The following is an 8,924-nucleotide window of genomic DNA, read 5'->3' as shown; positions in this document are numbered from 1 at the left end:
TTTCTGTTTTGAAAATTCAGAGCTAATAGGGAAAAAAAAGTTCCAATATTTCTTTTCAGATGATTTGGTTTTAGGAAGAGCTGATCTGATCTTGAACCAGCCTGTGATTACTGACACCTAGTGGATTTATATTAGCAAGTCATTCTTACATAAACATTCATTTATTTGATGTTTACTGGATTGAATTTATATGCTTAGGTGTAGTTTTCATATTTCATAAGTTTAAAAGGTGCAGTTTGATGTAGTAAATCCACTTTGAAAAGCTACTAAGATGGACTTAACAGAAAACTAGTAACGGATTACAAACAACTGGCTCCTAACCTTGTCAGAGGATGTTAATGTTCTGATTGTCGATCAGGTTGATTGCTCACTTTTCTTTTCATTCAGCCTTTCTCATAAACCGCTGCTTGTTTAAAGGTTCTGTTACCATGGCAGCCGGTCAACACAACGATTCACCACCGGACTGAACGAGCAAAGACAACAGGAAGCTTCTCAAAGATTTTACTTAAAGACAAGGTCACTAGTGAGCGTCAGCAGATTGATGACAGGTGAGTCAGAGGTCGTCACACTGGGTAAGAGTGATGATACTGACACTGAACGTTTACGATCCAATGTCAGACGTGATAAGATGGTTGTGACTGTGTATTAGTTTGAATCTAAATCAATCAACATATTAGTGCATGAACACGTTTGCGTTTCTGTGAAGACTTTGTGTTGTTGTGGTGGAAACTAACTAATGCATGTTCATCTACACAAGTACAATTTTGAAGTGTGTGGATATTATGTGAGTATTTTTATTTTCTACTATTTCATACTGTGACTTCACTACATTACAGAAAAATATTGCACTTTGTACTCATTACAAAAGTACAAAATACAGCATAATCATAAGAATGTTTTGATCTCTGGTGGGAAATTCACAAGCTACACAAGTACTTCAAAATTATAAGCCTTTACACTAGTTAAAATAATCCAATAATTTGCTATACATTAATGTGAACTGTGCCATTCTGCATAATGAGTACTTTTATTTTTGGTACTTTGACATTTGTACTTTGTTGTTACCCAGTAGAGGGTGATGTAACCAAACACAAACAGCATTGTGCTCTGCTGCAGCACCCATCCTAGACTATACAGGACATTTCTAAATGACTGAAAGCTGTACTTGCAGTTACCATAAAGGACTACATACTTACTATAAACCAATGAGAAACTCCAGCTCTTTCTTTATCCTGACACCGTTATGGGATTTGGAAACACTCAGAAGAGTTCTGAAGGAGTCCAAACTGCAGATATGACCTTTCTGTCTGAGCTCCTGTCATCTTGAGCAGGGATTACACTCATCAAGCAGCACATATAGTTAACCAGTTTCAAAGACAGTACTGCAGCTAATACACAAGTATTATCATCCTAATGTACTTGTTCTGCTGTGACTGACATATATGACACTATTAGACAGTTAATGCTGAATCATTTATGTGTAAGCCACATTTTACTGCTCTAGCTGCTCAAGGAGGAGTTAGTTACCAACTATTGCTTTATATACAGTTCAGTGGCGTCCGGGGGTTCCCTACATAGAGGCCAGACCCCTCCAAAGGGCCAAAAGATAAAGCTGAGGGGTCATCAGATGATCAATGAGTGAAGAATGAAGAAAAAACAAAGTTGTGCTACACAAATTTATATTACCCGTGTTTCTGATTTTGTTTTCTATAGCTTTTTTCTGAAATATGGGACAAATGGGGGGCGACACAGCGGTGCAGTGGTTAGCGCTGTCGCCTTACAGCAAGTAGGTTTTGGGTTCAAGCCCTGGTTGACCCGTGGCCTTTCTGTGCAGAGTTTGCATGTTCTCCCTGTGTCTACATGGGCTCTCTCCAGATACTCCAGCTTCCTCCCACAGTCCAAAGACATGCAGCTTAGGATGATTGGCGACTCTAAATTGCTCCTAAGTGTGAGTGAGTGTGTGTGGTTGCTTGTCTACATGTCAGCCCTGTGACAGGCTGGCAACCTGTCCAGGGTGGACCCCACTTCTCGCCCAGTGTTAGCTGGGATTGTCTTGATTTTTTTTTTTTAATGTAAAATCTTAATCTGAAATGTAACTGGAACTGCAGCTGTCAGATAAATGTAACACATTAAGAATTTCCCTCTAAGATGTAGCAGAAGTATAATGTGCATCATAATTGTACCTTAGTACAGTACTTGCATTGATCAGTTTATAAAATATGCAGCATTGTTATGAATTAAAGTTCTGTCAAATGGCAGAAAATTAATTAACAATAACTGTGAGAAAATACTGTTTAAATTGTTTCTGAAGTAAAATGTAATGGGTTCCACATTCACCACTGTGAAATGCTTCTGTTTTACTGTGTTTTATATCATTTTAAACTAAGTATCTGTGGGTTTTAGACTGTTGGCCAGACAAAATGAGACATCTGAACATGTCACAGAGGATTCTGTGATGGTCATTGCTTTGCCATTATCTATTTTACAGGATACAAAATAGCCTGAAATGATTCATTAATGAAAGTAATCTTTAGCTGCTGGCCTCAAATAAGCTACTGTACCTGAAACATCACACTAAAAATCAGCTCCAGTAACATTTCCAACTGCAGGACATGTACATAATTTGGAGTATGCTTGTTGATTTGCTGTTCACTGGAGCTTTCTTTAAGAAGGCTATGTTAAAACCAAAACCACCTGTGAGTGTATGATGGTTTTATTATGATTTCACGTGGCACGGCTGCACACCAGCAGTTCTCCCTCTGAAGACAAGCGCTTTGTAAAATCTGAAATCTGCTTTGAAGTGATCTGCCTGTTGTAGAGGCATAAATATGCTTTTAAAAAAGCAAAGATGAAAGATTGTGTCACATTATCTTAAAAGAAGCAGGTTGTGTTTTATGTCAGAAACATAAAAAAAAAAATCTCTTGATATTTATGAAGGCCCGAGTTCATTCAGCATTCGAGGCATTTCCTTTTGATCCTTTTGGTGCAAAACCTGGGAACAATAACAGCCTGTGCCAGTATAAAATGCATCGTCATTCTTCAGAATTACTGCACTTTTTATTGTATTGCATTTATCTGTCAGTTAGTGTTATGACCACAAATGGCTTACTGAATATACATACTTGGCACAGGGGGTCAAGGGGCCCATGGGCCAGAGCATCTTACTGGCTATCGTTTGAAGTTCCCAGCATTTCTTGTTTGGACAAAGACCAAACACAAAGAAACCCACAATCAAAGTGATGCAAAACAACTACAAAGAGACTAAATGACCCCAAATTAAATAATTGTATAGTGTAGTTATTTTTATTTCTATTTCATAAACATGTTGAATATTATATACAGTTTTTTTACTTATACATTCTCACATTTGCCTTTGTAAAACTTTTAATTAACTGTATTTTCCATTACTAGTATGAGTAGCCTACTGTACATCTTTCATCGCTGCCAGTAAATCAGGGTTTGTTCAGAGCCATCCTGACTGGCTCTCCACCCAGTCAGTCTTTCCCTGGACAACTTCATCCTCCAGACAGGATTTCCCGTCTGTGTCTGAAGAAGGCGCTGGATCTCTGTAACCAACCCAGCTTGCAGTCCTGTGACTAGGAACATGCACTGGGACAGAGTAAATCGAGGACAGCAGTGATCTCACTGGCCTTGTTTAACTGGTGACCATGGTTTTGTTTCCTGCCTTCATTGTTTAAGATTAGCAGGAAGGATGAGCCATCACAAAACCATCATGGCTATTCTTTCCTTTTGTCACACTATGTGAGACAATGGCATTAATGGCGTATCTTCTCTGGGGTTGAGCAGGATTACTCACTTCATTGCATTGTAAATCATGGTATCTGCAGCTCCTAAAGATTTCTGTGGTGCATGAGCAGTAGAGATTAACAAACAGTAACAAAAGCCCAAATGCACAATATACATTTAGGGTTTTATTATTTTGTCTTTTCCTACAATACTAGTTAGACATAACCTGGTTTGCTGAATTTTCTTTTGTTTTAATTTTAAGAAGTCTTAAATCTGGTTTGCAGAACCCTTCACAAGATGTCTTTTTGGAAGTAAAACCTATTGATTCTGTGCTGTACTTTCAGCATAAACAGCAGTATTTTACGTTCTCATGCAGAGGTCATGAAGTGACCAACACCAACGATGAGCCTCCTGTAAACACAGAACTGTGGGGATGAGACATTTCACGTGGCAGCTGACATGAAAAAGAAAAGGCATCGACCCTGAAAATTCACCAAAAAAGAGCACCAAAAGGTACAGTATGTAAAGTACAACACAACAGTCACAGAAACAGAGAAACACACCCTAACACACTTTACTGTGTTACGACTTGTTGAGTGTGATATCGAGGTGAGTTTCATAATCCCACACTTAAGAAGGGGAAAAACAGCAAAATGCTACTTATGAGCTAAATTAATTTTGGTAAATCCAAATCAGCAGCAGAATACTTTCTCATCATATTCAAATACTAGAGTCAGAGCAGCCGCTTCTCTAAAAAGTAGTGTGCATTGTTTTGTTTTTTTCTTTTGGAAAAAATCAGCTTGTAGTGGTTTCCAGTCTGCCCTGAAACCCCTCACAATAAGGCACTGTTTGCTCACGACCCCTTCACATTAGCTCCAGTAAAGAGGGATGTATCCTGTTTTACACAGAATATACTGTATAACATATGTCAAAGAAGATCATGTTGTTAAGCAGAAATATGCTTCTTTTCAGTTCAGTTCCATTCAGTTTTATTTGCATAGCACCAAATCACAACAAAAAGTCACCTCAGGGCACATTGCATAGTAAAGCTACTAGTAAAGTTTACTATTATCATTATTACTGACAAAAACTCACAAATCCGCCCCAAGCGCTTGGCAATGTTGATGTGGCCAGGAGCCAGGGAAACATGCAGAAAGGTACAGGGAGTGGGATGACATACACTGTGGGAGAGAGGAGACATAAAAGCTGTGGCTCAGGAGGAATAGTGGGTCGTCTCCCAAAAGAAGGGTTCGCAGCTCGATTCCCAGTTTCTCCAGTCCACATGCTGAAGTGTCCTTGAGCAAGACACTGAACCCCAAGTTGCTCTCATTGATATCACCTCTGTCTGAGTGTGTATGTGCTTGAATGAGTGTGAATGATTGAATGGACAAATAGTGTGAAAGCACTTTGATTGTGCTGCAAAGTCTATGTACTGTCTTGTGTGTTAGATGCCAAATCTTGTGCACATATTTTGGCCCTTTGCTAAACCACCTTGGGATGTCTAAGTGAATACTATACCATAAGGAACAATAAAATTTTAATGAAGCCACCCATGTCAAAGTGACACTTCTAAATGCAAACCCCAGCTAACCTTACAAAACAATCCACTTGTGCTGCTATAACTAAGTGCCATTACCACATGTGTGATTTGTCTGAAACATGGTTGCAGGTTTCTATGGACAAAACATCTGAGGCCTTCAGGTGCAACAGGCCGGAGTTTGAGAGTTTCCTGGAGCAGATGATCAAATGGTTTTCCGATCACCAGCAGCAGGTTTATCAGCTCTTCAGCCTCAGTGACGCTGACAGAGGTGGATACGTCACCCTGAAGGATTTCAAGACGGGTAATCTCTCTGCTCTGTACAGCCTCATCCCCCATTCTGACAAAGCTGTGAGAAACTTCTCCGCTGCTCTTCCTCTTGCTCTTTTGGAAGCAGTTATGGCATTTTCTGGGTTTCCATGCTAAGATGTGGGGGAGCTCAGACTGAAAACACCCTTGTAAGTCAGAGAAAGATAATCCTGAAAGGACAAATATTACAAAGAGAGATGGGAGTCACTATTAACTAAGTGCCACAGTGTGGTTGTACTGAAGTATTTATGAAGGGTGCTGTGAATCAGACTCTAGATAGTGCGAGCAGTGTCATTTCCTCTCATCCCTCCTCACAGATTAAAGCAGCCGTCTCTGGGAAACAAAACCAGGACAATGTTTCTTTTGTCTGTCAAATTCAGGCTCACAGAGGAAACTGTACTTTGGTGCTGAAAGATATCTGAGAAGGTTTCAGCTCAGACCTGCAGGATAATACTGTAACTTTGTGCAGACTGCAAATCGCCCCTTTTCAAAGAACAAGAAAACTGACAGTATGTTATAGTCTTTGTTTGTAATGCTGTTTCCTCTGTTTTTGTTGTAGTAAAGATTCCTCCTTAAAATCCTGAAAACTAAAAATTTGAAACAAAATGGGGCCAAAAGAGTCTTTAAAATCTGTTTGGTATATCTAGAATTAATGTCTTTTATTTTGAAACGTGAGATAAATTCCTTGTCGGAGCAGTGTTTTGCTTCCAAGAAAATAAAATGCATTTTTTCTGTTAGAGAAGATGGACTGTATGCTGTTTCCAAGAGACAGACATGGCCTAACGTTAACATTAAGAAGCCCTGCTTTAAGACTTGCAGACCCAGCTTTAAGAAACTTGTAAATGTGTGTTTCAGACAAAGGTTTTTTCCAGTATGGATTAAATATTGTTTCATAAACACTCCTATCAGGGCTGACTCACATTTAGACAGAATCTGTACAGGCTGGCGGTTGAAACGTTTCAGATCGTCTGAAACTCCATTATCTCCGACCCATGTGTCTCTGACTGTGCAGGTCTGACGAACCTGGGCGTCCCTGTTCTGTAGTTTCAGCTCCACACACTGACTCAGCTGCTGAGGACTGCAGACAACATGATAAGTTATCAAGACCTACACAGACAAATCCAGAGACTGAGGTAACACAGAGCTATTTATGTTTTATGAATATCGTTTTGTCTGTGTGTTTGCTTTTATTAGCTGTGACCAGTATTTTTGCCATTAAAGGCTGAGCGACAGCAGCACAGAGGTCGACACACAGATGTCAGAGGAGGACTTTCGAAAAAAAACACAAGCAGCTGAGACAGAAGGCGTCTCCTGTTTGGAAAGATGTGCTCATGGTCAGCTGCCAAACCTGGAAAAATACAGGTAGCCATTGTATATTAGCAATTAACAATTACTGCACTATATTTATTTGACAGCTGTAGTTACTTTAAGATTAAGATTTTACAGTGAATAAGCATGATATTCTAACTCATCTGACTTTCTATCCACCTTGTGCTATGCATATTTTCAAATGACTCATAAAAAATAGGAACATAAATCCTAAAATATGAAAAGTATTTTCCACTGATAAAAACAAAATGAGGCAAAGTGCAGCCAACGCAGACTCAGTTTATAAATCATGATGTTCACGAAGAATGTAACTTAAATATCGACTGAAAAGAAGAAAACATCTGGTTTTGTACATTGTTTCACTTAGATTGAGCTACAGCAAATTTTTTATTCCATGATGTTGTGCCCACTGCTCAGTACAAACATGAAGCCACACAATGGCTGTCATTTGTATTTAGAGTAAATAGAAAGAGCAGCAGCTTGTCTCAACATTATGAAACAATTTGCGTGGCTGAACTGGAACAACTTCAGGCCGTGTTGACATTTAGGCCAACCCTCCATGTCTGAGGTTCACCAGCCTGAGTTATTTCGGACCCTCAGCTACATGACCAGCAGTACACTGCACTGCATTCAGGTCCCCAGAACTACAACTCGAGCACACACATAGACTCGGCAGCTATGTAAACAAAGGAGACAGCCTTCAGAAAGGTGTTGTTGCTTTTTTAACCTGGCTGCCATGATTGTTTTATTGTACAGGTATGTGTCACAGAATTACAATGTCTAAACACATAGGATACTGTGTGTTGCTGGTGTTTAGTGTGTCAAAGAACCAATAGGTCAGGGTTGATAAAACATCAGCTCAAGTCAGTTTAACCTGTAATTTGTCACACTCTCAAAGAGCTACACTGTGCTAAGCAAAAATGTATAACCCACCACCCAGAGCGACCTTACATGAAACTGATTCTGTCTGGTCTAAAATCTGACTTTAACTTTCACTGACAGCAGGTTTATCCGGCTGAGAGTCAGGCTGATTCCCTTTGACTCCTTTGAAGCCCACCTGGGGAACTTTGAGGTGGTTTTGTTGAGCAGGAGCAAAGTTTTCAGCTTGATCAGGATCATCGAGGACCGGGTAGGGATCCAGACCTCCAGGCTGGAGGTTTTCCGGAGCATGGTGCCTGGAGCGGAGGCCTGCCTGCCCCCAGGGAGCTCGCTGGAGGAGTGTGGCTTCAAAGGAGGGCCAGAGGAAAGCCCTCCAGAACACACTGTGTACTACGACTACAGGCTGCTTTTTATAGACTGTCCACTCCTCAATTGTGATCACTACTTCAGGTCAGTACCAGCCTCTGCTGCCAGTAGGGCCAGACACTGTCAATAAATTCTGCCTGTTTGTTGTAACCAAGCTAGGAGTTGGTCCGCCACTTTGGACCCGACTGAAAGTATCTCAACAATTGTTGGATGATCTTAAAATACTTGTATCTGTTTATCTGAACAATGACTAGCTGTGTAACATCTTATACTAACAAACAGCATGTGGGCCGGGTGGTCTATCAGAGGATGGAGAACACTGGAGGATAAGACGCTACCGTAACTAGTGTAGATCAGCTTCTGTTGCACAAATGGGAGTGGATCACAGAATATGAACAATGATCCCAAAATAGGACTGATCATAAAAAAAAAACACACACAGTGTAAACATGAAGTTAAACTCTGACCAATCAGGAAAGTTTGGTCTTAAAGAAGATTTATGTCAGAAAGCTGCAGGGAGCCTCACAATTTGGCATCTTGTGGCCTGTTTCCACTTTATTACACCGTCAGATGCGTCCTCGCAGGAATATAATTTGTCAGAGTGTGCACTTATACCAACATAAAGCTGTGTTTTTAATCAAGCCTTCGGGGGGCCACAGCAGCTGAACTGCCCTGCACCGAAGTCAGTGGAAAGTGCTCGGCTGGTGGAAACCACAGAGCAGCTATAAATAGTGACTGGTGGGCGGAGGCTCAAACA

Source organism: Monopterus albus, unplaced genomic scaffold (genome assembly GCF_001952655.1).
Source record: "Monopterus albus unplaced genomic scaffold, M_albus_1.0 scaffold68.1, whole genome shotgun sequence".
Lineage (NCBI taxonomy): Eukaryota > Metazoa > Chordata > Actinopteri > Synbranchiformes > Synbranchidae > Monopterus > Monopterus albus.
This window is presented reverse-complemented; position numbering follows the sequence as displayed.